General features: G+C 44.0%; 1 protein-coding gene across 1 annotated transcript in view; it reads left to right on the top strand.

Annotated features, from left to right (window-relative positions):
* The first annotated feature begins 658 nt into the window (after positions 1-658).
* Positions 659-24,465, top strand: part of LOC126240414 (EF-hand calcium-binding domain-containing protein 4A-like) — a 794,844-nt gene continuing 771,037 nt past the window's right edge. Inside the window, exon 1 of the mRNA XM_049947923.1 lies at positions 659-845. The gene's annotated coding sequence lies outside the window, so the exon portion shown is untranslated. The remainder of the gene's footprint in view (positions 846-24,465) is intronic.

Below are 24,465 nucleotides of genomic sequence, written 5' to 3' on the forward strand. Positions count from 1 at the left end.
CGATCTTCCGATCTCATTAGGGATGCTAAGGGATATCCGGCGGCAATTTCTCACCATACCTACTCATATGTCGCACAGTGCTGCTCACATTGCCCCTCTACTGCAGCTGTTGTTGATGAATTACGGCCGATATCATTTCTTTTTATTTTTTCGTTTCAATAAAACTTATGGTCACTGCATGTGTTACAATTTGTACCTCTCTCCCTACTTCCGCGAAGAATTTAATTTTCAAACGTTAACGGACATTTGGGGCACCCTGTCTGTCCGTATTGAGTTTGTAGTGTATACCAATGTCTTCCAGTTGAGATGGGCCAACTTATTCGGGTGTTCGTTCCCTTCAAAACGCTCTGTGACCAAGTATTGGCTTTTCTTCTGTTGAAGCCATGATACGGGCGTCTGATGTTACTGTCTCTTCAGGACGTTTTGGGTTCCTCGAGATACGCTGGTTGCTCTGCTAGGTTTGGCCGGCGCTACAGCGAGCCGAGGAATGCGCGGCTGCATCAGGAGCTGCAGGCAAGGCAGGCGGGCGGGCAGGCATTCGTCCCAAGGCTGGCCGCGTCTGGAAGGGGCAGGGCCCAGCCTGGTAGGGGCGTGACGTCACGCTACAGGTAGAGAGAGCGCCACACGTGGGCCGCAGTCAGTAGTAGGCCGGCCGCCTTCAGCACGCGAGCCAGGGCGAGCTGCACCCTGGGCACAGTGGCCGTGTGACGTCACGCAGATAGTCCGCCGCGCGTTATCTGCGGCCGCGGGACCGAGGCTGCCCAACAGGTGTCAGTGGCGAGTGCGAGTGCAGTGTGTGTAAGTGCCGCGTGGAGCGCGCCGGCGCCAGCAGCAGCAGCAGCGAGGTGAGTGAACGCGGCGGCCCGTGTCAACACGAGACTCCCAGGCCTGACGCCGACCGCACTGCTGGCCCGCGTGCAGGTGTTCTCGGAAGGTGACTGCGACGAAATGGAGAGCGACAATGTTTCCTCTTGGTACAAGGGCGGTAATTCTCTCCAAAAGTCCGTTTTACACTAGCCTTGTCTTGTCTCAGTCGAGTACTCGTGGCAAGTGAGCTGGTAAAACTATGTCGCCCGCGCGCTAACCTCGACTTATGTCAACACCTGTCGCGAGCGGGTCGTGGGAAGTAACGATGGCGAAGCAGCTGTTTTGACTTGGAGGTCAGCGCGGATGAAAAAGAATGCTGCACCCATCGCATCCACAGGACCCTTATCCCCGTCCACACAAAATAAAAGCTTTGTCAAGCAATTTAAGCCGGCCAGAGTGGCCGAGCAGTTCTAGGCGCTACAGTCCGGAACCGCGCGACTGCTACGGTCGCAGGTTCGAATCCTGCCTCGGGCATGGATGTGTGTGATGTCCTTAGGTTAGTTGGGTTTAAGTAGTTCTAAGCTCTAGGGGACTGATGACCTCAGATGTTAAGTCCCATAGTGCTCAGAGCCATTTGAACGAAGCAATTGAACAATAGAACCGTCGACGAAACATGTATGTCCGACAGCAAAATTTTAATCGCTGTCCCTCTTCTAACTGGCTTAGGATGTGGACTGATAATTTATGACTTAACTCTAGAAGTGTACAGCAATGTCACTCTGACCCTGGACTTTTTTGTTCATTACTGTGCATGCGCCAGTGCAAATACACGTCCCGCTGCCACCAATGTAAATTCAGCCTAGAGTGAGACCTAGCAGTGGACGGGCTTTCGAAATTAGGAGACGATGTTGCTTAATTAATTTGACAGAAATATTTTTTGAAGGGTCACTGCGATCCTGGAGTACACAAATGTGTAAATGTTCTGTCGCTTAATGTTAAGTTCATTTATGTGGAAACGGCAGCTAGGAATGGCATTTTACTAACGGAAGATGATATGCGGGAAGCATTGTTAGAAGTACTCAGTCATGAAACTGACATAACCGATTCTGACGGTGATGCCCCTGCAGCAGATATGGACAATAGCGAAACTGATCAGTCAGTCTGCCGAACAGACTGCGATAAAGAAAATACAGCCGTCTACGGTAAGAATGGTCATTGTTGGGTCACAGCTGTCGCTAGTTGTACAGGGCTGCCAGCTGCCTATAACATTGTAGTCCATATTCCAAGAATGTGGAAGTAATGAATGAACGGACTTATGAATGATTTAGAACACCTCGAAATATTCGCGTCATATCTGCACTTCATAGAATGAATAGTACCTTCGCCTAATTAAATTGCAAAAAAATGGTTCAAATGGTTCTGAGCACTATGGGACTTACGATCTTAGGTCATTAAGTCCCCTAGAACTTAGAACTACTTAAACCTAACTAACCTAAGGACATCACACACATCCATGCCCGAGGCAGGATTCGAACCTGCGACCGTAGCGGTCGCCCGGTTCCAGACTGAAGCGCCTAGAACCCCTCGGCCACCGCGGCCGGCAATTAAATTGCAGATAAAGTCTTTAGATCCGGAACACTTTCAAGTTACTACGGTGAAAAGGTTCCGTGACGGCCTTTACTTCGTCACGAATTTTGGGTGCATTAATATTAATATTGATTGAAAAAGTACATGAGAGAAGTGAAATAAAGTGAGTTTAGTACTTGAGAATACAATTTCATTTTTTAAAAAATATTCTGTTTTCACTAAACTTCTCCAGAAAACAATTGAGTCACTTTGGCCCTGTTGTACACTTTCGTGTGTCATTTTCAGAGGTGTGCGCTACAAGGGTTAACATTTCTGGCTTAGTTCATTTTGAATTACATGCCAGCGCCGTCAGTTGCATAGTTTTCAAGGAAAAAACACGGAACAAGTAGACATTTTCGGCCCGTTGAATAAACAGCTACACACTGTTGGTAGCATTTATTCGGTCTGCTGCTGCAAAGCGGATGTGAAACTGTATAAGTGCGGCGGCGTCTTTGACGGCATCATGTAACACACAGACGCTGTGAACTAGTGCTGCATCACTAGTCGCCATCTCACGGACAAGCAGTGTTAGGTTTGATAAGTGATAGTGAAGAATCTGACTATTTAGACGTATTTGAGCTGATTCTGGTGTAAAACTAAGTATAGCACGGAGCTCCGATGAATCAGAGGGCAGCGACGAAGATACTGATGAATGTTCATGTATACTGTACACAGTAGTTGAGAATATATTGTTTTCTCAGTTTTTTTCATAGAAGCTGTTTCCACAAATAACGCTCATTCCACTTATCTGTATGTGCCACCTCATCCAAAGGTTAGGCATGACATCTCGGTAATAGTTGAGGCTGTTTTGCCACAATGGTTCAAAGTAAGAATGATGAACAGAGTATGGGTACAACTAAATGATGCAAAACTGAGCCACGCATATGCTGAAAGGCGCCGTAATTCAGGTACAAAATGCTCAGTAGTTCGATTGCCGCTACAGATGTTGAAGCTTCTGATGGACCAAAGTGGGAAGTATTTCCTGTTAGTACTGGTATTCCTAGAAGGAGCGGAAAGCAAGATATCCTTCTCCATATGCTTAATGACGAGTCATTAGTGATTTACCGTGTGATGCTTGGCACTTGGTTATTGACAAATAGGTTTTAAAATAAACTTTTTTTTAAAAAAAAAAAAGCACTGACAGAGAGGCGCGTAGACCGTTAGAAGGTGCAGAATGGTCATTGCCATTAGAGGAGTCCGCCCCGATAGCTGAACGGTCAGCATGACGGACTGCCGTCCTAACGGGCCTTGGTTCGACTCCCGGCTTGATCGGGGATTTTCTCCGCTCAGGGACTGGATGTTGTCTTCATCATCATTTCATCCCCATCCGGCGCGCAGGTCGCCCAATGTCGAATGTAATAAGACCCGCACCAAGGCGGCCGGACCTGCCCCGTTAGGGGCCTCCCGGCCAATGACGCCAAACGCTCATTTCCATTAACCATTAGAAGAGCTGAATGCGTTTCTTGCTATTCTGCATGTTGGTGGTGCCACTGAATCCAAAGGAGTGGAAGTGGACGTTCTTTGGTCAGAGAAAAGAATCTTTAGGGAAATCATGATGTTCCTCACGTCTAATTTGGGATCGATGTGGGCGGAGTGACAAGAAAGTGAAAGTTGCTCTCATGTCTCACATATGCGGGAGAAGAACAACAAACTGTCAAAGTATGCATGGTGGACAAGAAGCAGTTCCAGTGCAAGTTTAGATGTCAGTTCACCCATTTCATCGCTACCCAATATATATGGCTGCCCTTAAACTGTATCAGTATACGTTGAATGCTTTACCATATTTCGATAAAGATGAAACTCGCCCTGGTGGTGAACGTAAGTAGCAAGCACGACTGTACGTAATGTTTAGAAGTAAAAGAAAATAACTGACCATTAAAGTGATTATCTATTACAAAACTACTCATTCCCTCAAATTAAGAAAAAGTTGGACGAGCTGTAAACGCATCAACTAGAGCTGCGCCAACTTTGTCCAGACGACAGTTTTAGGAGGTTCAAAAAATCCGGCGGTTGTAGTGTGGACTGACAAAAGGCTTGTGCCTCGCCAGGATTTTTGTGTGCGTTCATGTGAATAAGTGTTGGGCATTTTTCAGTGACTCTCATATCAAATATAAACTCATTTCTTTTGCATATTGGAGTGTCACAAAAGATGCTTGGTCTTTTTTTTTACGTAGAAAGACATTTGAAGAGAACAAATTTTTAAAACATTTTATGCTCTAGACTGATAATGTAAATAATTATTTTTAATACAGCATGGCTTGCCGTATTCTTGATACGGTCGGCAAATAATAACATACAGTCACAATTACTGAAACGTATTTTGCGAATTTCTCTGTGACTCAAAGTCAACGAAATCGTGTTACAAGTTGTTAATTGTATATTGTTAAAGTCACGTAGTTGTGACCCCTTTCCGTAGTATGGACGCCCGAAAAAAATGGCTGAGCACTATGCGACTTAACATCTTAGGTCATCAGTCCCCTAGACTTAGAACTACTTAAACCTAACTAACCGAAGGACATCACACACATCCACGCCCGAGGCAGGATTCGAACCTGCGACTGTGGCAGCAGCGCGGTTCCGGACTGAAGCGCCTAGTACCGCTCTGTCACAGCGGCCGGCTGAACGCCGGATCGAACGTCTGTTGGTTCAGTTGCCATTTGTCGCGTATCTTAGAACGGGTGGGTATTTAAGTTCTAAGGATATCCGACAAGTGCCGCTTAGAATGTTCTATTGATCGGTTTTGCTCTTTAATGTATGTAGAGCGTCTTCAGAGACTCTGAAATTTACAATTTAAAGTACAGTAATTGGCTGTTAAAGAGCGAAACCAGTCAGTAAAACAGAATGAGTGCGATTTGTGGCTCTCCTGAAAAACTTAATTTCAACAGTCGCTGTTTTCCCTGCAGGCTTAAGGGTATCTGTTTATTGTGTTTAAAAACACTGGAATATGGAGAGAGCATTAAAGTTGATAGTTTTATCGTGAACGGGGCTGTTTATGGGCCCCTGCGAACTGCGATTATAAAACAAAACTGAAAACAGTGGACACTTGGAAGGAAATATCTCAGCTGTTAGAAGTGAAAAAGAAAACGTTGACGTTATTGACATCTTTTTGCCGCGAACGATAAAGAGAAACAAACAAAACTGGGAGTGACTGTTAACTTTCTGCTGCAGGTTCTCAAAAAGATGTTGTCTTTCGAAATATTGGGGCCTTCATAATTCAACAACAGATCACCAACGCCAACGCTTTGATGTTACCGCCAGCAGACGGAACCGCAACCAGGGTTGGCTGCGAGTTGCCGCCCGTAAACACTAAGCAAATCTCGGGCGACGAAGCGCTTAGCTGTCGTTGCTAGTGTGTACGCATACACACGTTGACATGTTCACTGATTTTATAGCGAACGTTATTTATGGCGTATGTGAATAACAAACAGGACTGAGAGTTATGTGCGTTACGAAACGAAGAATTCCAAATATCAGCTTGGCCCAGAAGAGCCTATTTATCACGTAAATGCTTAGAAGCCTCGTAATTGAGTTCTGTTGCTGCAAAAGAAACAGGAATTACTTAGATGTAAGGTAGCAAGTCCATAGCCAAAGGGGGGGGGGGGGGGGTACCAGGGGGTCCTGATCCCCCCCTCCCCAAAAAAATCACCTAAATGAAATTACACACGGCATAAGAGGGAAAAGGGATACGCACTATCGGCAGTCAGCAACGCCAACGATGTACTTAAACTATCTATACAACAGGAGGATTATCGGTTATCGCCCATCCATATGTTAGCCAAGACCAGTTATTGATTTTGTTCGAGCTCATCCGTAGTCGTGCTAATCAGCTCAGCTCTTACCTACAGCTGAATTTAATATAAGTGGTACCGTTTATTGTTTTCGTGCTGTGTGCTGTTGTAGTTTCCAGTTGTAGAAAACTTTGTAACAGGGAAGAAGAGCAAAATTAATTTCAATTCATCTGCTAGTGTTATGCTAAGTTAAAAATTAGTACGCACTACTACAGTAGCCTACGTATCTATAGCAGTTTTCTGGTAGCACTGAATTCGTTATTTAGAGGCTGATGGAACTTTTGTAATTGCAATACTTAAGTATTTCACAAGGCAGCGTAATGGTAAATATAATTACAAACAACACTAAATTGAAGTCAGCGCATAAAAATATACTTGGCTTTGTCTGTGTCGCCCAAAAATCACGTTTATCAGCTAAAATATCAACGAAACGGCAATGGTTGAATTCCTTTTTAAAAAAATCTTAGTAGCATAAAATGGCAAAATATCGCCCAATCTGGTCACCTGGACGGCACTCAGTTACGAAAACCAGTTCCTAGCGGAAGGGGTGCGGGATGAAAGCATACTCTGCAGTTCGTTCGTTTCCAAAAGATTGCTTCAACGGACTGCTTGAATCCGTCCGAACCGACCACGATGTGCATCCCTCCCTGTCCCTTTCGTCTAGAATCTATTTACGCTCTCATAAAACGGTAGCAACTGAAGACAGCAATTCCACACACAATTAAATCTTAAAATATGCATTCGTCCTAGGGCTATCAGTTGAGTAAACATGCAGAAATAAAGGAAAAAGATGCAGTGTCAGAATTAAATTTTCCGTTGTAATGCATTTTATTTTATTTTGAAGCAATGTACAGCAACCAGTTTCCAAATTCTTCACCGACTTTGGGTAGCTCTGGATATTGGGCCACTGAGATAGCAATTCCTGGATAAGGTAAGCGAGGTGGTTTGAATCCATCCGCCAGCAGCGTTAAAAATTGTTTTGTGTTGTTTCCCATCTTCAGTTTAGACAAATGCCGGGGTTGATTCCTTCCTATAGGCCACAACCAATTCCTTCCAAATACCTTTCTTTCTTGAAAGATTCTAATTCCCATAAAGATGTAGCCCCTCTACTTAGATCAAAAGAGCTGCATCGAAGGCGAACCGAGCACTGCTATGGAGACACCCAGCACTAAAAGCCATATGATAAATAAATAATAATCCAAATTCTCCTCATTTAGGCTCATACATTTGCCTGCCGGGGATATTCTTTAATACAGAAAATGTTCTTTCTTGCACTGCAAGAACATAGAGATGCATACCTAAATGAGGAACTTCCGGAAAGTGTAAAGCTGAGTAAGTCCGGATCCTTTGCATTTTCGCCACCAAAAATTGTTCTTTCTCCTCTGTCGAACGTTTATCTCTGTAATCCAAAAACCTTGTCGCTAATTATCATATTGCCCAAAAAAATTAGCGCTCGGCCTTGCCTGATCACTTCCTAAGCTCAAATTGAGACTGGAAGAAGAAGAGAAGTGTAAAATTACCACGGAGGGTGAAGAGAGACTGGAGCATTACTGCCTTTTTAGTGATTTGCCAAAATACAACACTCATAAGTAAGGCGATCCGCTTGGTGAAGACTCCGAGATCATTATCGAATAAAATGGTTTATCGTTACGAAAATTCTAAGAATAAATTAAAAACACGAGTCTTTGTAATGTCTTCCTTAACAAATTGGAGCCCCCCTCCCCCGCTTTTCTTTTTGTGCAAAATACTGCCTCGTTCTTGAAGGCAGCTGGAAATAGAATGCACATTTAAGAGTGTGGAAAACCGGGAAGAAGACAGCGTTGCCATTTTTAGCTCTAGAGCAGATGTTAACAACGCATGTAATCATCTCTATGTTGGTACTCGTTCTCAGCGGCTTTCAGGCCATGTGGTGCGGGACGCTAAGTCGGCGATCATGAAAGACGCGGCAGGCAGATCACAGGGCTCCGCTATGCTCGCGCATTTGATTGTTTGCAGCAAGCGACAATTCTCGGAAGTGTTCGTGTCCATTTCATCGTTCACAAAGAGCAACAATGCTCCACGAGCAGGAACAGTCTGGTCTAGAATGGTTTTATTGTCATGCATATTAAGAGTTTAGGTAGGCAAATAACGAATTTAGTTTTATAATATCGCAAAAGTCTGATTTTGAAGTTAAATGTTCTTCTAGGTAATAGTAAAAAGTTTGACAATATTTTGAGCGAGTTCTTAAATGTAAAAGTGCTGCATCAAACTGTAAAAAGGAGGTAGCAAATAAAGGGGAGCTGTACAGGTACCTATTTAGTTTGGAAGATTACTATTCAGGAAGATGAATACCTTCAATTGTCTATGGCTTCAAATAAATGCGTTGGCCCAGAATTAATCGTCCCGCAGTAGAGAAGCTCCTCTCGGATTACGCGCTGGATGCTGGAATGCAGTGTATAAATTATGCCAGTTCGGAAACGTGAGTACACGCTTTCACGTCCGCGTCACCAAGCTATTTGATCCGCAAATTGGAGTTTGTCGTTGATATATTTGGAATATCCATTTGCTGCAACACCGATGTCACTTGTAGACTCATCCTCCGACGGTTCTACAATTTTTTTAAAGGAACACACGCCATTTGACTGTTTTTTGTTTATTTAAGTAAAGCCCAGATTTCGGCCTTTTGTGCCATTTTCAGGTATTTCATTTTATGCCATTAACATATATTGCACGACACGTAACATGTTGTCAAGCTCGAAAGTTGGCAATAAATTAAGAAAAATATTGGCTCCCATCGAAATGGCGGATGTAAAATCCCAATGTTGTAACAGATCGGTAAATAATCGTGGGTGTACGATGATTCCCTGAGGTTATTACAAGATGGTGATTTCACATCTGGCATTTCGTGGAGAGCCAATATTTTACTTAATTTATGGTCAACGTTGAGACTGACAACATGTTAGGTGTCCTGCAGTATATGTAAAACGCATAAAATAAAATACCTTAAAATGCATAAGAGGCCGAAACCTGGGTCGTACTTAGATAAACAATAAACCAGTCAAATGGCGGTGTGTTCCTTTAGAAAATATTGCATGATTGTTGCTCAGCAAGTTCAAAATTATTCAAATTTTTTGAAAAATCCATCAGCTTCATGTTTCTTTGCATGACCTTCAGATGTGTTGTTTTTTTCATTATTTTTGAGATGTGGACAATTTCTTGCAAACTTCCTCTGCACTGTAATATTAAGCTTTTGTATTTAGGATTTAAAGACGTTGCAAGTTCGTGCGCAGTTATTTCTCACCTATTGATTAGAAGTGATTTTCCATTAGTCTTTTGATATATTAGAAATTCTCATCATCCTTAGTCTTGTTCCTAGACAGGAGAATAGTTTCAAATTTCTGTAATTCACATGGATACTGCGTTGGTATTTTGGAGGCCTCGAGATCTCTGTGGGGCGTTAATAAATGGTGTCAGGGAGCTTGTTACACCTTCCAACTTTTTTATGTCAGAACAGTCAATTAAATTAACTTGATTTTTCTCAGATGAAATTGGTAGAACTTTGAACCACTGCGAGTTAACTGACTCAACAAGCGTGTCTAGTTTGCTGTCTCATCGTGTGTGCGCATCTCTTTCCAGCGATTTCCGCAGTTGCTTCAGTAGGCCAAATCTTTGTAGAAAGTTTTGACGACTCGACAAGACTGATTGGTCGCTGTACATCACTCTTATCGTCATCGATGTCTCCTTGAGTCGTGTGCTCCAGCAGAATGTCCGCTGACCACTGTCATATTGCTACACTGTTTGAATAAGTTGGCAACCGTTTAGTATTTTTTTTTTTCAATCTCTCTCTCTTGAAAACTTTCAATCCTCGGGTTTTTCTTATTAACTTTAAATTTAATGTGCAGCCAATCGCACGTAGTTTATTTTACGATACGAATCACTCCTTAGATCGACTGTTTGTGCCTCTTCTACATCTCTGAAAACATTCCTCACCTCTCGAGAAACAGCTTCATGCAGATAATCGGTCGTTTCCTTTAAATTTCTCGAAATGGTAGTTGGACGATGTAATAGTTCCTTGTTGCTCATTGCACGGCACTAGGCCCCAAATCAATTAGGAACTGTGCTGTCTCGAGAAATCCATTTCCACAAGTAACTTCGAAATGTAAAATGTCTTTGCTGACTAGATCGATGAGTTTTTTTGTGTCGGCGACCTTCAAGTTCTGTGGGACTTAAGGAACTTCTGCGTCTCAAAAATACATTACCATATTTCTTCCAAATCGATAGTTTCAGTTTGGATCCTCGCAGTAATGTGAAATCAACTTAGTTCACATTATATGAGATTACGACCGTGGTGTTCATTTTGTTAAAGCAGTCTCACTAATGTTTACTCCGAGGCACGTGATCACTTTGTCACTAGAAAGGCTGAAGGCTCCAGAAAGTCGGCAACTCTCTCCTCTCTGGTAGTCAGTACCCGGGGCTGTCATCTAGAACATGCTTCTCACAAAGTACACGAAAGATAAGGTCAGGGCAACGCAAAGTCACTAGGTGCTGGTTCCCTGGATGCTGAAAAAGTGGTCGTAGGCGGAAGGTAATAAAGGAAACCGATTTCCTCTGTACAAGGGTGTCGCAGACATTCCAAGAATGACCACAGACTTGAAGTTTTCAGCTAACGTTACTACGGACTTGTGGTGGAGATTCATGCGATCTAGGTCATTGAACGCAGGTTTAAAGTGTATAATAACACCGATATTGCGGATATCTGCAGGTAACCCTTCGGTATTCGCAGATAACCCTTCGGTATTCGCAACCGCGCTCGCTTATAAAAACACTTAGTTTGCTGAGGCAAATACACGCACGATAAATAATTTAACACTGCGTTTTCATATTCTGCTTTTACCGCATCTTGGTTATTCCGATATTGACATGTGTACTGCAGGCCGTTGACCGCAAGTAAAGAGAAATTAGTGTAATATGGAACTGTCAGTCTGCAAAAACAATAGACCCTCCGGCGATTCTACAGATCATCCTGTCATCACAACTGAGATTTATTTAGTTTCTGCATGTGCATCGTTCTGACTGAATGTTTGAGGGACTTCGGCCGTTCGCTAATGCAGCAAAATGGAACACCCAACTTTCGATGTAATGTATTATATGGCTGTCAGTTTCGATGATTCCCCTAAGCCTACGCAATACTTGATCTGACTCAAACTAACTTACGCTATGGACAACACACGCACCCATGCCCGAGGGAGGACTCGTATCTCCGACGGGGGGGAACCGCACGGACCGTGACAAGGCGCCCAAGACCACGCGGCTATACGATTCCGTCAGTGACCAACATACATGAACTGGTTTCCGTAGACTCTAACAACACTTTAGTGTCTCCAATCATTAACACAACATCGTTGTTACATTTGCAGTGTCACGGGAAAAGGATGAAGACTGGTTTTCGTAGAATGTAACAACGTTGTTGTGTCTCCAATCATTAACACAACATCGTTGTTACCATTTACGGGTACCAGTTCTTAGATATTGGCGCATGATGGAATCGCGTATACGATTGGAGTTAACCCCTCAGCGTCAATTAAGGCCTGAAGATGGTATATTGAATCACCAAAACTGGTAGCCATATGAAACATAACATCGAAAGGACGGCTATAGGTGCCCTATTTTATTGCATAGATTTATTTATTTTCGTATTTGTTGGATACACAAACAGCAACCAAATTGTGACCCACCAAAGTAGCCTAGACCCAGGCTGCACTAAAGACAACTAATCATTACATCACAACGTAACAACGACCTTAAAACGAAATAATTTATACAGTACTGGCCATTAAAATTGCTACTTCAAGAAGAATTGCAGATGATAAACGGGTATTAATTTGACAGATATATTATACTAGAACTGACATGTGATTACATTTTCACGCAATTTAGGTGCATAGATCCTGAGAAATCAGTACCCACAACAACCACCTCTGGCCGTAATAACGGCCTTGATACGCCTAGCTATTGAGTCAAACAGAGCTTGGATGGCGTGTATAGGTACAGCTGCCCATGCAGCTTCAACACGATACCACAGTTCAGGGCTTAACAACTGGCCGGTTTTGAGCACGAGTACTCGCGTCTGCTCAGGCCCGTGCTCGCGAGCAGCTGCAAGGTCGCGGAGTGGGGAGGGAGGGGAAATGCGCGCGCACGTTTGAATAGGGCCACAGCGTGCCTATTGAATTCGCGCCGACTGTGTAACGTTTAAAGTACTACGATCAGCTCGTAACAGTCACTTCGCTGGTTAAGAATCATGTGAAGTCGCCGTTGTGTAACCCCAACCATGCTTTCGCAGTTCAACCCCCATTGGGAGGAATTGTATCTGTTTACTGAAAAAGTTGGTGTTGCAAAATGATTAGTATGTCACAAAACGCTGAATTCTTTTACGATATTTAATTTGCAGCGACATTATATGTCGTACCACGCGAAAGACTACGGACGTGGAAAATGTGATTGACCAGATTGTGCACAGGAAGTTATTAAACTTAAAAGGAAGCTATCTGAAGAAGATCTGGACGACGAAGAAAAATCAACTGAGGCAGCTCTCAGAGTGGGTTACAAAATTGCTTTGCTTTTAGCAAAATCCCTGCGCCCCTTAACTGATGGCAATTTAATAAAAGAATGTTTGGTAGCTGCAGCGGAAAATTTGTGTCCATCTCAAGTTGAACAGTTTCTGATTGTGCCATTATCTAACATGACCATTATGCGTCGCATACAGGACAAGGCAGACGACGTCCAGAGCCAGTTTGCAAATATCTGTAAAGATTTTATGGCGTATTCTCTAGCTCTGGACGGAAGTGTTGATATCACTGGAACAGCGCACCTTGCCATATTTATTAGAGGTGTTAATAGTAGCCGGCCGCGGTGGTCTCGCGGTTCTAGGCGCGCTGTCCGGAACCGTGCGACTGCTACGGTCGCAGGTTCGAATCCTGCCTCGGGCATGGATGTGTGTCATGTCCTTAGGTTAGTTAGGTTTAAGTAGTTCTAAGTTCTAGGGGACTTATGACCACAGCAGTTGAGTCCCATAGTGCTCAGAGCCATTTGAACCATTTTGTTAATAGAGATCTTCAGGTGAGGTAGGAGCTCCTCGATGTAGTAGCCATGAAGAACACTACAACCGGAGGTGATATTTTAAGTAGTGTTGAAGAAAGTGTTGAAAATATAGGATTGTCGTGGAATTTTTTAGTTTCAGTGTCTACAGATGGTAGAGGCATACACTAAGCTAATAAAATTATGAGGCACGTGTACATTCTCCTTTATTTCTTTCATTTGTCGCAGTAATAATTCGTGAGTGATATCCCTGCAGGTGGCCGCGGATTTACATCGACTGGCGGCAGCTGTTGTGTACCCCACGTGACTCTCCCCACTCTCCGCTCTGGTCCGGTAGTGGGGGTAGTGTGCTCGCGCTGCTCCGTGCTCGCGCCTTGCTGCTCAGAGCTTGCTCCGCGAGCACGTATGTTGTGAAGCCCTGCCATAGTTCATCAAGAGAAGTGACTGGCGTATTGTGACGAGCCAGTTGCTCGGCCACCATTGACCAGACGTTGAGGTGAGATCTGGAGAATATGCTGGCCAGGGCAGTAGTCGAATATTTTCCGTATCCAGAAAGGCCCGTACAGGACCAGCAACATGCGGTCGTGCATTATCCTGCTGAAATGTAGGGTTTCACAGGGATCGAATGAAGGGTAGGGTCACGGATCGTAAAACATCTGAAATGTAACGTCCACTGTCCAAAGTGCCGTCAATGCGAACAAGAGGTGACCGACACGTGTAACCAATGGCACCCCATACCATCACGCCGGGTGATACTCCAGTATGGCGATCACGAATACAAGCTTCCACTGTGCGTTCACCGCGATGTCGCAAAACACGGATGCGACCATCGTGATGCTGTAAACATAACCCGGATTCATCCGAAAAAATGACGTTTTGCCATTCATCCACCCAGGTTCGTCGTTGAGTACACCATCGCAGGCGCTGCTGTCTGTGATGCAGCGTCAAGGGTAACTGCAGCCATGGTCTCCGAGCTGATAGTCCATGCTGCTGAAAACGTCGTCGAACTGTTCGGGCAGATGGTTGTTGTCTTGCAAACGTCCCCATCTGTTGTCTCAGGGATCGAGACATGGCTGCACGTTCCGTTACAGCCATGCGGATAAGATGCCTGTCATCTCGACTGCTAGTGATACGAGGCCGTTGGGATCCAGCACGGCGTTCCGTATTACCCTCCTGAACCCACCGATTCCGTATTCTGCTAACAGTCATTGGATCTCGACCAACGCGAGCAGCAACGTAGCGATACGATAAACCACAATCGCGACAGGCTACAATCCGACCTTTATCAAAGTCGGAAACGTGATGGTAAGCATTTCTCTTCCTTACACGAGGCATCACAACAACGTTTCCCCAGGCAACGCCGGTCAACTGCTATTTGTGTATGAGAAGTTGGTTGGAAACTTTCCTCATGTCAGCACGTTGTAGGTGTCGCCACCGGCGCCAACCTTGTGTGAATACTCTGAAAAGCTATTCATTTGCGTATCACAGTGTCTTCTTCCTGTCGGTTAAATTTCGCGTTTGTAGCACATCATCTTCGTGGTGCAGTAGTGTAGTATTTCTACCAGATAGAGAGAGAGAGAATGTAAAAGAAAGGCGGTACACAAAATGCGATTAATTCATAAATTAGTGGCATAAAGATGTGTGTAGCTAACACATACGGGGGCGTAGTGAAAGGTAATGCCTCGGAATTTTTTTGTGACAACTCTTAAAGCTGCTAAAATAAAACAAACGTTGGTAACGTTCTACCCCTTTATTCTTCATGTCTGTTTATCAGCGGTCCTCTGCCACTGGAGAGCTTCGAATTGTAGCGTGTAGCATCGGTGACTAATGTCAGTGTGTCGTTACGTTAGAAACGGCGTGTTGGTAGTTGAGTTGCTAATCGCAGACGAGTTCGTCCAGACGTGGAGCACCCTTTCCTTCAGCAAGGACAATGTCAGAAGACTCACGAGCGCTGCGACGTTTGCAACAGTTCGACGCATTCTGTTCACTTTCATCGATCATCCTCCCTACAGTTACGACTCCATCGGAATTTCATCTGTTTGCAAAGCTTAAAAAACACCTTCGAGGGCTTCAATTGGACAGTGATCGAGTGGTACAAGCAGAGGTAAGGTTGTGACTCCTTCTACAAAGGCCAACATTCTACATTGACGGCACTAACAAACTGGGCTCTCGTTGGGAGGAATGTGTTCAGTCACTATGTTGCGAAGTAAATATGAAGGCATAAAGAATAAAGATGTCGAATGTTAGTAACGTTTGTTTTATTTAAAAAGCTTTAAGAGTTTTCACATAAAAGACTCGGAGGTATTACTTGTCAGGTCGCCCTTGTACTATCCGTCTCTTAGCTGCCTCCAACTTGTTATGGAGATGCATTGTCAACATTTACTTTATGCTACAAACTCAGAGCCGACTGCAGCGCCTCTGGCGTGTTATTCCTGTACTGAGACTTGTCTGTGTCGAGTGGTCGCTTCTAATTACATATCTGCGTCAGAACTGTGTGCGTTAACGAGAGCTGCCTGCTACGCAGTTTCCCGCCTGCAAGTGAGCTACGAGAGACGATCCATCTTACGAAACCTGTGACTATAGTAACATCATTACCAAACTAGCCATGCTACTATAGTTTGTTCATAAATACAGCAGTGTTCATTGTAGATATTCTTGACGAAGATGGTTTGGTAAATTCTCCACACCGCCGAGAACTGAAAGAACAGGTAAGGCATCGTCTAAATATTTCAGAATATCAGCATTTATTTGCTCGAGGGAATATATGCACGCAAACACACCAAATGTTTTAAAGAAGCCGGTAAATAGCGCATTTTCACTTCATCCACTACATCTCGTTTCATTTGTAGTCAGCCGGCCGCGGTGGTCTAGCGGTTCTAGGCGCTCAGTCAGGAACCGCGCGACTGCTGCGGTCGCAGGTTCGAATCCTGCCTCGGGCATGGATGTGTGTGATGTCCTTGGGTTGGTTAGGTTTAAGTAGTTCTAAGTTCTAGGGGACTTATGACCACAGATGTTGAGTCCCCTAGTGCTCAGAGCCATTTGAACCATTTGTAGTCACTAAATAGCATCGAATATAATTTTTCTTGTTCAGGAGGTCTCTTTTTGCCTGTTAAGGCAGTTTTCCTTAACAAACGTTTATCTCCGTCGTTATGTATGGCCATTGTAGGCTTTTTCTTTGCTTTGCTCTGTTTTGTGGGAAATATCGCGAAAGTCTTCACGAAAAAAAGAGGAACAAAGATGAAGCAGACACGGAAACACACAACTGCTGCTGTGAGTGGCAGCTTTGAGATGTTAGCAGACGACGCCCCGTGCGAATGAGCAGTCTGCTTCAAAATCAGGATATCGGAAGTCTACGCTCCACCGACGTTTCACGTCACTGATCTACCCGCGACGCCGTTAGCTCGTGATTTACATGTCGGGACAACCAACCGTAGGCCTGTACACATGTTGCCAAGGTTGTTTCGAGTATGCTGCAGGAGTTTCGCTGGGAAGCCCTAACACGTCCTCCATAAATTGCGTACCTCCGCTATGCAATTTTGGAGCTCTGAAGAACGACATTCGTGGCTGTCGAGTTGCTAATGATGAAGAGAGTACAGCCATGGTTCCGTATGCAACCTCAGTTTTCCATGAAAGCATCGGTCGCCTTGCGTCGTAGAGGGATAAGTGTATTAACAAAATTTTAGAAAAAGCGTCAGTGTTACACAAACGTTTGTCTTTATTAATTGATGACTGGTTTCAGACCATTTCAGTCTATTTTCAAATCACCCTCGTAAGTCATACAACACACACTGAGTTTGTACGTTGAGCACATGGCGCGTGTGTGTGTAGCTGAGTGCAACATTGGATTTGCTAAAAGACAGTATTGTGCTGCATGCAGCAAAGTAATGCTCATTATTTCACTGCATGTAGCACACTACGGTCGTTTTGTAAATAAGATGTTGCACTCAACAACACACACACGCTGCCTAGGATTCGCAAGTAGTGGGCGTTATTGTATGACTTACGTGGATGATTTGAAAATGAACGCACTCAGCTGCAGACACATGCTACCTAGCGTTCGCATGTAAAGGATGTTATTGTATGACTTATGTGGATGATTTGAAAGTAAAGTGTAAAGGTACGAAACTAATCATCAGTTAATAAAGACACTCTTCTATGCAACTTTGACGGCGTTTTACAATTTTGTTGAATGATTTCAAGTTGCTAACATGTTGCTATCCAGCATGTTGGAAATCGTATGGCGATTACTTTCGGTGTAATGAACAGTTTGCTTGCGTGAATCAGTGAAAACGAAACACTAGCTCGTCTGTTTGTCCGATTGTTAAAACTTTTTTTTCTCAAGAATGGATAGACGTATCAAGTTGAAATTTATGTCACACACTAAGGTGTATAGTTCCTTCGCGGTGTAATAACAGGCAAAAATCTTTAGATACTAGATTCGCGGAATGGACGAACTTATTTGCATAATGAAGTACGTACAGAACATGCAGTGCGCGAGTCCTGGTCTTACTTGACCAGTTTTGTATCCATTGGTCTCATTTTCTTTTGACAGCCGCTTATACATTTTTTATCGGTTACCGTTTTCTCCTTGATAATCTCATGATCCTCGTAATCTCTGAGATTTCTGTTGATAGTGATTAATATTGTGAAATAGCAGGAACAGCAATTGTCTTTTCAAATTTCTCTTAGGCATAATAAAGTCAGCTGGAATGAGTACTTGCTTGGAAGCAGCACTCAAAAGTTTACTATTAACAGGGTGAAATCGCGAGATATAAGAGCAATTTGTGGTGCGTAACATGGGAAATTGATAAGTAGTCCACAGTGCGCGACAAAAACACACTGTTTTTGAAGGGCATATATCGACAGATCTAAAAGCAACCACAAAACACTAGTTGGACCTGTTCTTATATACTGTTCGTCAGTCTGGGACTGCTAGCAAATAGAATTAATAAATCTGATGGAGACGATCTAGAGGAAAGCGCCGTGTTTCGTGACGTATTCGTTTGGTAAGGATGAAAGAACTTCACGGTGATTTCCATCAAACTCCTGAGTTAAACTTATGAATAGAGGCATTGTGCATGACTGAGACGTGTACTGCTATAGAAAGTGAACATCCCAAGAGCAGACAAGCAACATTTTGCCTCGTCCCACTTTCGTCCTGCGAAATAACCACGACGGGGAAAATCAGGGGAAGTAGAGCTCACACCGAGATAGGAAGGGCAGATTAGCGCGAGAACTATCGCACAATCAGTTTAACGGCTCATGCATCCAAGTCGAATCAGCTTAACGGCTCATGCATACAAGTTGCTGATATGGACAGCATACAGAGGAACGGGAAAGAAAATTGAGGATCTGATAGATGATGATAATTAGTTTTCGGGAAAAGAAGGGCACCAGCATGCAATTCTGATGCTTCGACTGATGAATAAAATGAAGACACGTTCATAGCATTTGTCGACCTATCAAATGTGCCGACAACGTCATCTACACAATTCCGAAGACAGGAAGAGCCGACAAACGTGAGAATTATCGCACAGTCTACTTAACAGCTCATGCATCCAAGTCGCTGACAATAATAATGCACAGAAGAGTGGAAAAGGAAATTGAGGATCTATTAGGTGACGTTCAGTTTGGCTTTAGGGAAGGTAAAGACTCCAGAGATGCCGAGGTTTCACATTGGGACTGACAATGGAAGCAAAACTGAAGAAAAATCACGACACGTTCATAGACCCCGAAATGTAAAACGGTGAAAGGTGTTTGAAATTCTGGGAAAAATTAGGAGTAAGCTTTATGGAGAGATAGGTAATATGCAACCAAAAGGTAACAATAAGAATTGAAGACCAAGAACGAAGTGCCGAATTGAAAAGGTTGTAAGACGGGAATGTATTCTTTCGCTCCTACTGTTCAGTCTATATATTGGCTGAAGAAAGACGAAACTAATTAGGAAAACGATACATAAGATTAGAGATAAACATATCGAAAGTGGTGACAACAAAGCAGATGAAGTGGAGAATTTCTGCTATCTTTGAGCAAAGTAACAAATAACGAACGATGCAATAAGGTCATAGAAACCGCGCTAGCACAGGCAAAGAAATCATATTTAGACAAAAAACTGTATTATTATGAAACATCGTCCTTAATTTGAGAAAAAAATTTCTGAGCATGTACGCTTGCATCACAACGTTCTGTGAGAGTAACTCAGAGGGCACTATAGAGGGTAAAAACTATAGGTGAAGACAGATATTGGAACACCGAACAAAATAATTGAGTTAAAAAAATGCCTCTGAGCGCTATGCGACTTAACTTCTGAGGTCATCAGTCGCCTAGAACTTAGAACTAATTAAACCTAACTAACCTAAGGACATCACAGACATCCATGTCCGAGGCAGGATTCGAACCTGCGACCGTAGCGGTCGCCCGGTTGCAGACTGTAGCGCCTAGAACCGCACGGCCACTCCGGCCGGCAATAATTGAGTACCTATGTTGCAAGTGTCATTGAGATGAAGTGGTTGGCATAGGAGATTAATTCGTGTCGGGCCAAATCAAACCAGTCAGATGACTGATGGTTCGAAAATAAATAAATAAAAGGAAAAGTAACAGGGCGTTTACCGGTTGTCTTCTTCCGCGCGGTATTAGCGAACGGAAAATGTAAAAGGCGGAAAATCACAGTGGTGCCGTAGTATCCACTAGACGCCGTAAGCTGTAGACGCGACGCAGATTCAGTGATCCTCAAAGAAACTCTTTTTCGAAATCTGCAGGACCGGAACCGCTGGGAGTAGCGGGATATGGCGATAAGCGTATGTCTGCCCGTCGCGGAATTAAAGCTTCATGCGCGGTACATGAGGTCCCAGCGTACCTTAATGTAGCCTGGGGGCCAGGAATAGCGCGTCTTCAGCACGAGGCACACCCCGTCCGCTGTTTGCGTATTCAGCTTGCGGAAGAGTTGCGGCCAGCACACCTTGTAAACTGCGACGTCCGTCCCTGTCGCAGGCCTGCTGGCCTCTGCCACATACGCGGCAGGCTGCAGGACTGAAGAGGACGCCAGGAGGCCGTCAGGAAGGAAGCAGTGCCGTGTCACCGCTGCCCCTGGAAAACACTGTGCACTTGCGCTTTACTGCCACGTCAGTCCTACAGCTGGGGAAGCTCGCTCAGCTAGGGTGGTGTTGGGCGGTCGGAATTTTCATGCGTGGCAAACGCTTTTCACAAGTCTCCCAGTAGTAGCCCAGATCACGTTCACTACTGGCCATTAAAATTGCTACACCAAGAAGAAATGCAAATGACAAACGGGTATTCATTGGACAGATATATTATACTAGAACTGACATGTGATTACTTTTTCACGCAATTTGGGTGCATAGATCCTGACAAATCAGTACCCAGAACAACCACCTCTGGCCGTAAGAACGGCCTTGATACGCCTGGGCACTGAGTCAAACAGAGCTTGGATGGCGTGTACAGGTACAGCTGCCCATGCAATTTCAACACGATACCACAGTTCATCAAGAGTAGTGACTGGCGTATTGTGACGAGCCAGTTGCTCGGCCACCATTGACCAGACGTTTTCAGTTGGTGAGAGATCTGGAGATTGTGCTGGCCAGGGCAGCAGTCGAACATTTCCTGTATCCAGAAAGGCCGGTACAGGACGTGCAATATGCGTTCGTGCATTATCCTGCTGAAATGTAGGGTTTCGCAGGGATCGAATGAAGGGTAGAGCCACGGGTCTTAACCCATCTGAAATGTAACGTCCACTGTTCAAAGCGCCGTCAATGCGAACAAGAGGCGACCGAGACGTGTAACTAATGGCACCCCATACCACCACGCTCGGTGATACGCCAGTATGGCGATGACGAGTACATGCTTCCAATGTCCGTTCACAGCGATGTCGCCAAACACGGATGCGACCATTATAGTGCTGTAAACAGAACCTGGATTCATCCGAAAAAATTACGAATTGCTATTCGTGCACCCAGGTTCGTCGTTGAGTACACCATCGCAGGCACTCCTGTCTGTGATGCAGCGTCAAAGGTAACCGCAGCCATGGTCTCCGACCTGATAGTCGATGCTGCTGCAAACGTCGTCGAACTGTTCGTGCAGATGGTTGTTGTCAGGGATCGAGACGTGGCTGCACGATCCGTTACAGCCTTGCAGATAAGATGCCTGTCATCTCGATTGCTAGTGATACAAGTCCGTTGGGATCCAGCACGGCGTTACGTATTACCGTCCTGAAACCACCGATATCATATTCTCCTAACAGTCATTGGATCTCGACCAACGCGAGCAGCAGTGTCGCGATACGATAAACCGCAATCGCGATAGGCCACAATCTGACCTTTATCGAAGTCGGAAACGTGATGGTACGCGTTTTTCCTCCTTACACGAGGCGTCAGAACAATGTCTCACCAGGCAACGCCGGTCAGCTGCTGTTTGTGCATGAGAAATCGGTTGGAAACTTTCCTCATGTCAGCACGTTGTAGGTGTCGCCTCCGGCGCCAGCCTTTTGTGAATGCTCTGAAAAGCTAATCATTTGCATATCACAGCATCTTCTTCCTGTCGGTTAAATTTGGCGTCTGTAGCACGTCATCTTCGTGGTGTAGCAATTTTAATGGCCACTAGTGTAGTTTCTTACGTGATCTAGGGTAGTAGTAGTAGTTTTTAGATCCTTTTACAAGAACATTGGACAAAACGCGGTATTACAATTTAAGAACAACAAAATAACAATATCAACAATGGAAAATCCAGAATGGAATAATAACAATATTATGGAAACCACAGATTGCTGCTCACCAAATAGCGGAGATGCTGAGTCACAGACAGGCACACGAGAAAAGCTATTAAACGCGTAAGCTTTCGGCCAGGAGGCTTTCTTCTGAAACAGACAACATAAACACACATTCTCGGCAGCCAGACTGTGGGCATGTGTGTGTGTGTGTGTGTGTGTGTGTGTGTGTGTGTGTGTGTGTGTGTGTGTGAGCTGCGTTTACACGACTGTGTGTGTATGTGTGTGTGTGTGTTGCCCATTTCAGAAGAAGGCCTCTAGGCCTAAAGTTTGTGTGTTTAGTACATTTTTGTTGTGGCCTGTCTGCAAGACAGTATCTCGGCGGTATGATAATAACAATATTCGTGTATACAGTCATTTACATACTTGCCGGTCTAGTTTAACAAGAATGCGACAGGAAGTCGGCCGCGGTGTAGAACAAGTCGTTTAACAGGTACTTATTAAATGCCTTTTTAAATAAGCTCGTTTTAGTAACCTCGTTAATCTCTTCAGACACTTTGTCTTATGTTTTATTTCTTGGCTGAAAATGCTGTTTAGCGTTTTACCTTTATTTTTTCTTGTTAAATGTAAGTTCAATTTAGATCTTGTTCCATGGTCATGGACAGAGCTGTTCATGCAAGAATTATCAGTTCTTATTTATGTCCACAACTAATAGATAATATACTCACATGGTGCAATAAAGTCCCCAGTCTTCTAAGCATTTCTTTACAATGAACTCTACTTTTATTTTTGATTGTTATTGCTATGGCCGTTTTCAGTAGTTGAAAAAGAGTGTACATATTTTGTCTCACAGACAACAATCCCGTAGTTAAGAATCGAGTGGACCTACGCTTGACATATTTTAAAAAAATGTATTATGACTGATTTGATGCGTTCCTTAGTTTTTTTCTTTCATTTTGACCTAATTACTACATCTACATACATACTCCGCAATCCACCGCACGGTGCGTGACGGAGGGTACCTTGTACCACAACTAGCATCTTCTCTCCCTATTCCACTCCCAAACAGAACGAGGGAAAAATGACTGCCTATATGCCTATGTACGAGCCCTAATCTCTCTTATCTTTGTGGTCTTTCCGCGAAATGTAAGTTGGCGGCAGTAAAGTTGTACTGCAGTCAGCCTCAAATGCTGGTTCTCTAAATTTCCTCAGTAACTATTCACGAAAGAACGCCTCCTTTCCTCCAGAGACTCCCACCCGAGTTCCTGAAGCATTTCCGTAACTCTCGCGTGATGATCAAACCCACCAGTAACAAATCTAGCAGTCCGCCTCTGAATTGCTTCTATGTCCTCCCTCAATCCGACCTGATAGGTAGCCCAAACGCTCGAGCAGTACTCAAGAATAGGTCGTATTAGTGTTTTATAAGCGGTCTCCTTTACAAATGAACCACATATACCCAACATTCTACCAATGAACCGAAGACGACTATCCGCCTTCCTCACAACTGCCATTACATGCTTGTCACACTTCATATCGCTCTGCAATGTTACGCCCAAATATTTAACCAACGTGACTGTGTCACGCGCTGCACTACTAATGGAGTATTCAAACATTACGGGATTCTTTTTCCTATTCACATGCATTAATTTACATTTATCTATATTTAGAGTTAGCTGCCATTCTTTACAGCAATCACAAATCCTGTCCAAGTCATCTTGTATCCTCCTACAGTCACTCAACGACGACACCTTCCCGTACACCACAGCATGAGCAAACAGCCGCACATTGCTATCCACCCTATCCATAAGATCATTTATGTAGATAGAAAACAACAGCGGACCTACCACACTTCCATGGGGCACTCCAGATGATACCCTCACCTCCGATGAACACTACACCGAACATTCTCTACAACCTGTTTGGCACATTCTGTTCTTTGTAAGTTCCTCCTATTTTTCTCCCTTCTGCCCCTTCAGCTGCCAAGTTCATCATTCCTGGATGCCATAATCTGTTCTTTCTTCCGTTAAATGTTTTCTGCAAACATCTGTCTTTGCGACTTCTCCATTTCGTACCTTATATGTCCACTTCCAGTTACTTCTTCTTCTTCATACTACTTCTTCTCTGTATTGGAGTACGTCTCAATTCCTCATAATAGCGTGTTCCGATATTACGCTTCCACCTCCTTTCACTATATTTGATAGACATAAGCGGTCGCCAGTTTAAATGGAGGCAAACAGAAATTATTATTATTCTTTTTAGTGAAGGGATCACATTCAGATAAACAAGGAAAGGTTAAGCTATGTGACTATGTGCCTAGAATTAATTCCATAGGACGTTCTCTTCTTTTTTTCCGTTTAGTAGGCAGCGATGTAGTATCGAATCAAAAGTTTTTCGAAAAATCCACAAACACCATACTGTTTCTGCTATGTATGACACTGAGAAAATCATGAGTGA

This window comes from Schistocerca nitens, chromosome 1, assembly GCF_023898315.1.
Source record: "Schistocerca nitens isolate TAMUIC-IGC-003100 chromosome 1, iqSchNite1.1, whole genome shotgun sequence".
Classification (NCBI taxonomy): domain Eukaryota; kingdom Metazoa; phylum Arthropoda; class Insecta; order Orthoptera; family Acrididae; genus Schistocerca; species Schistocerca nitens.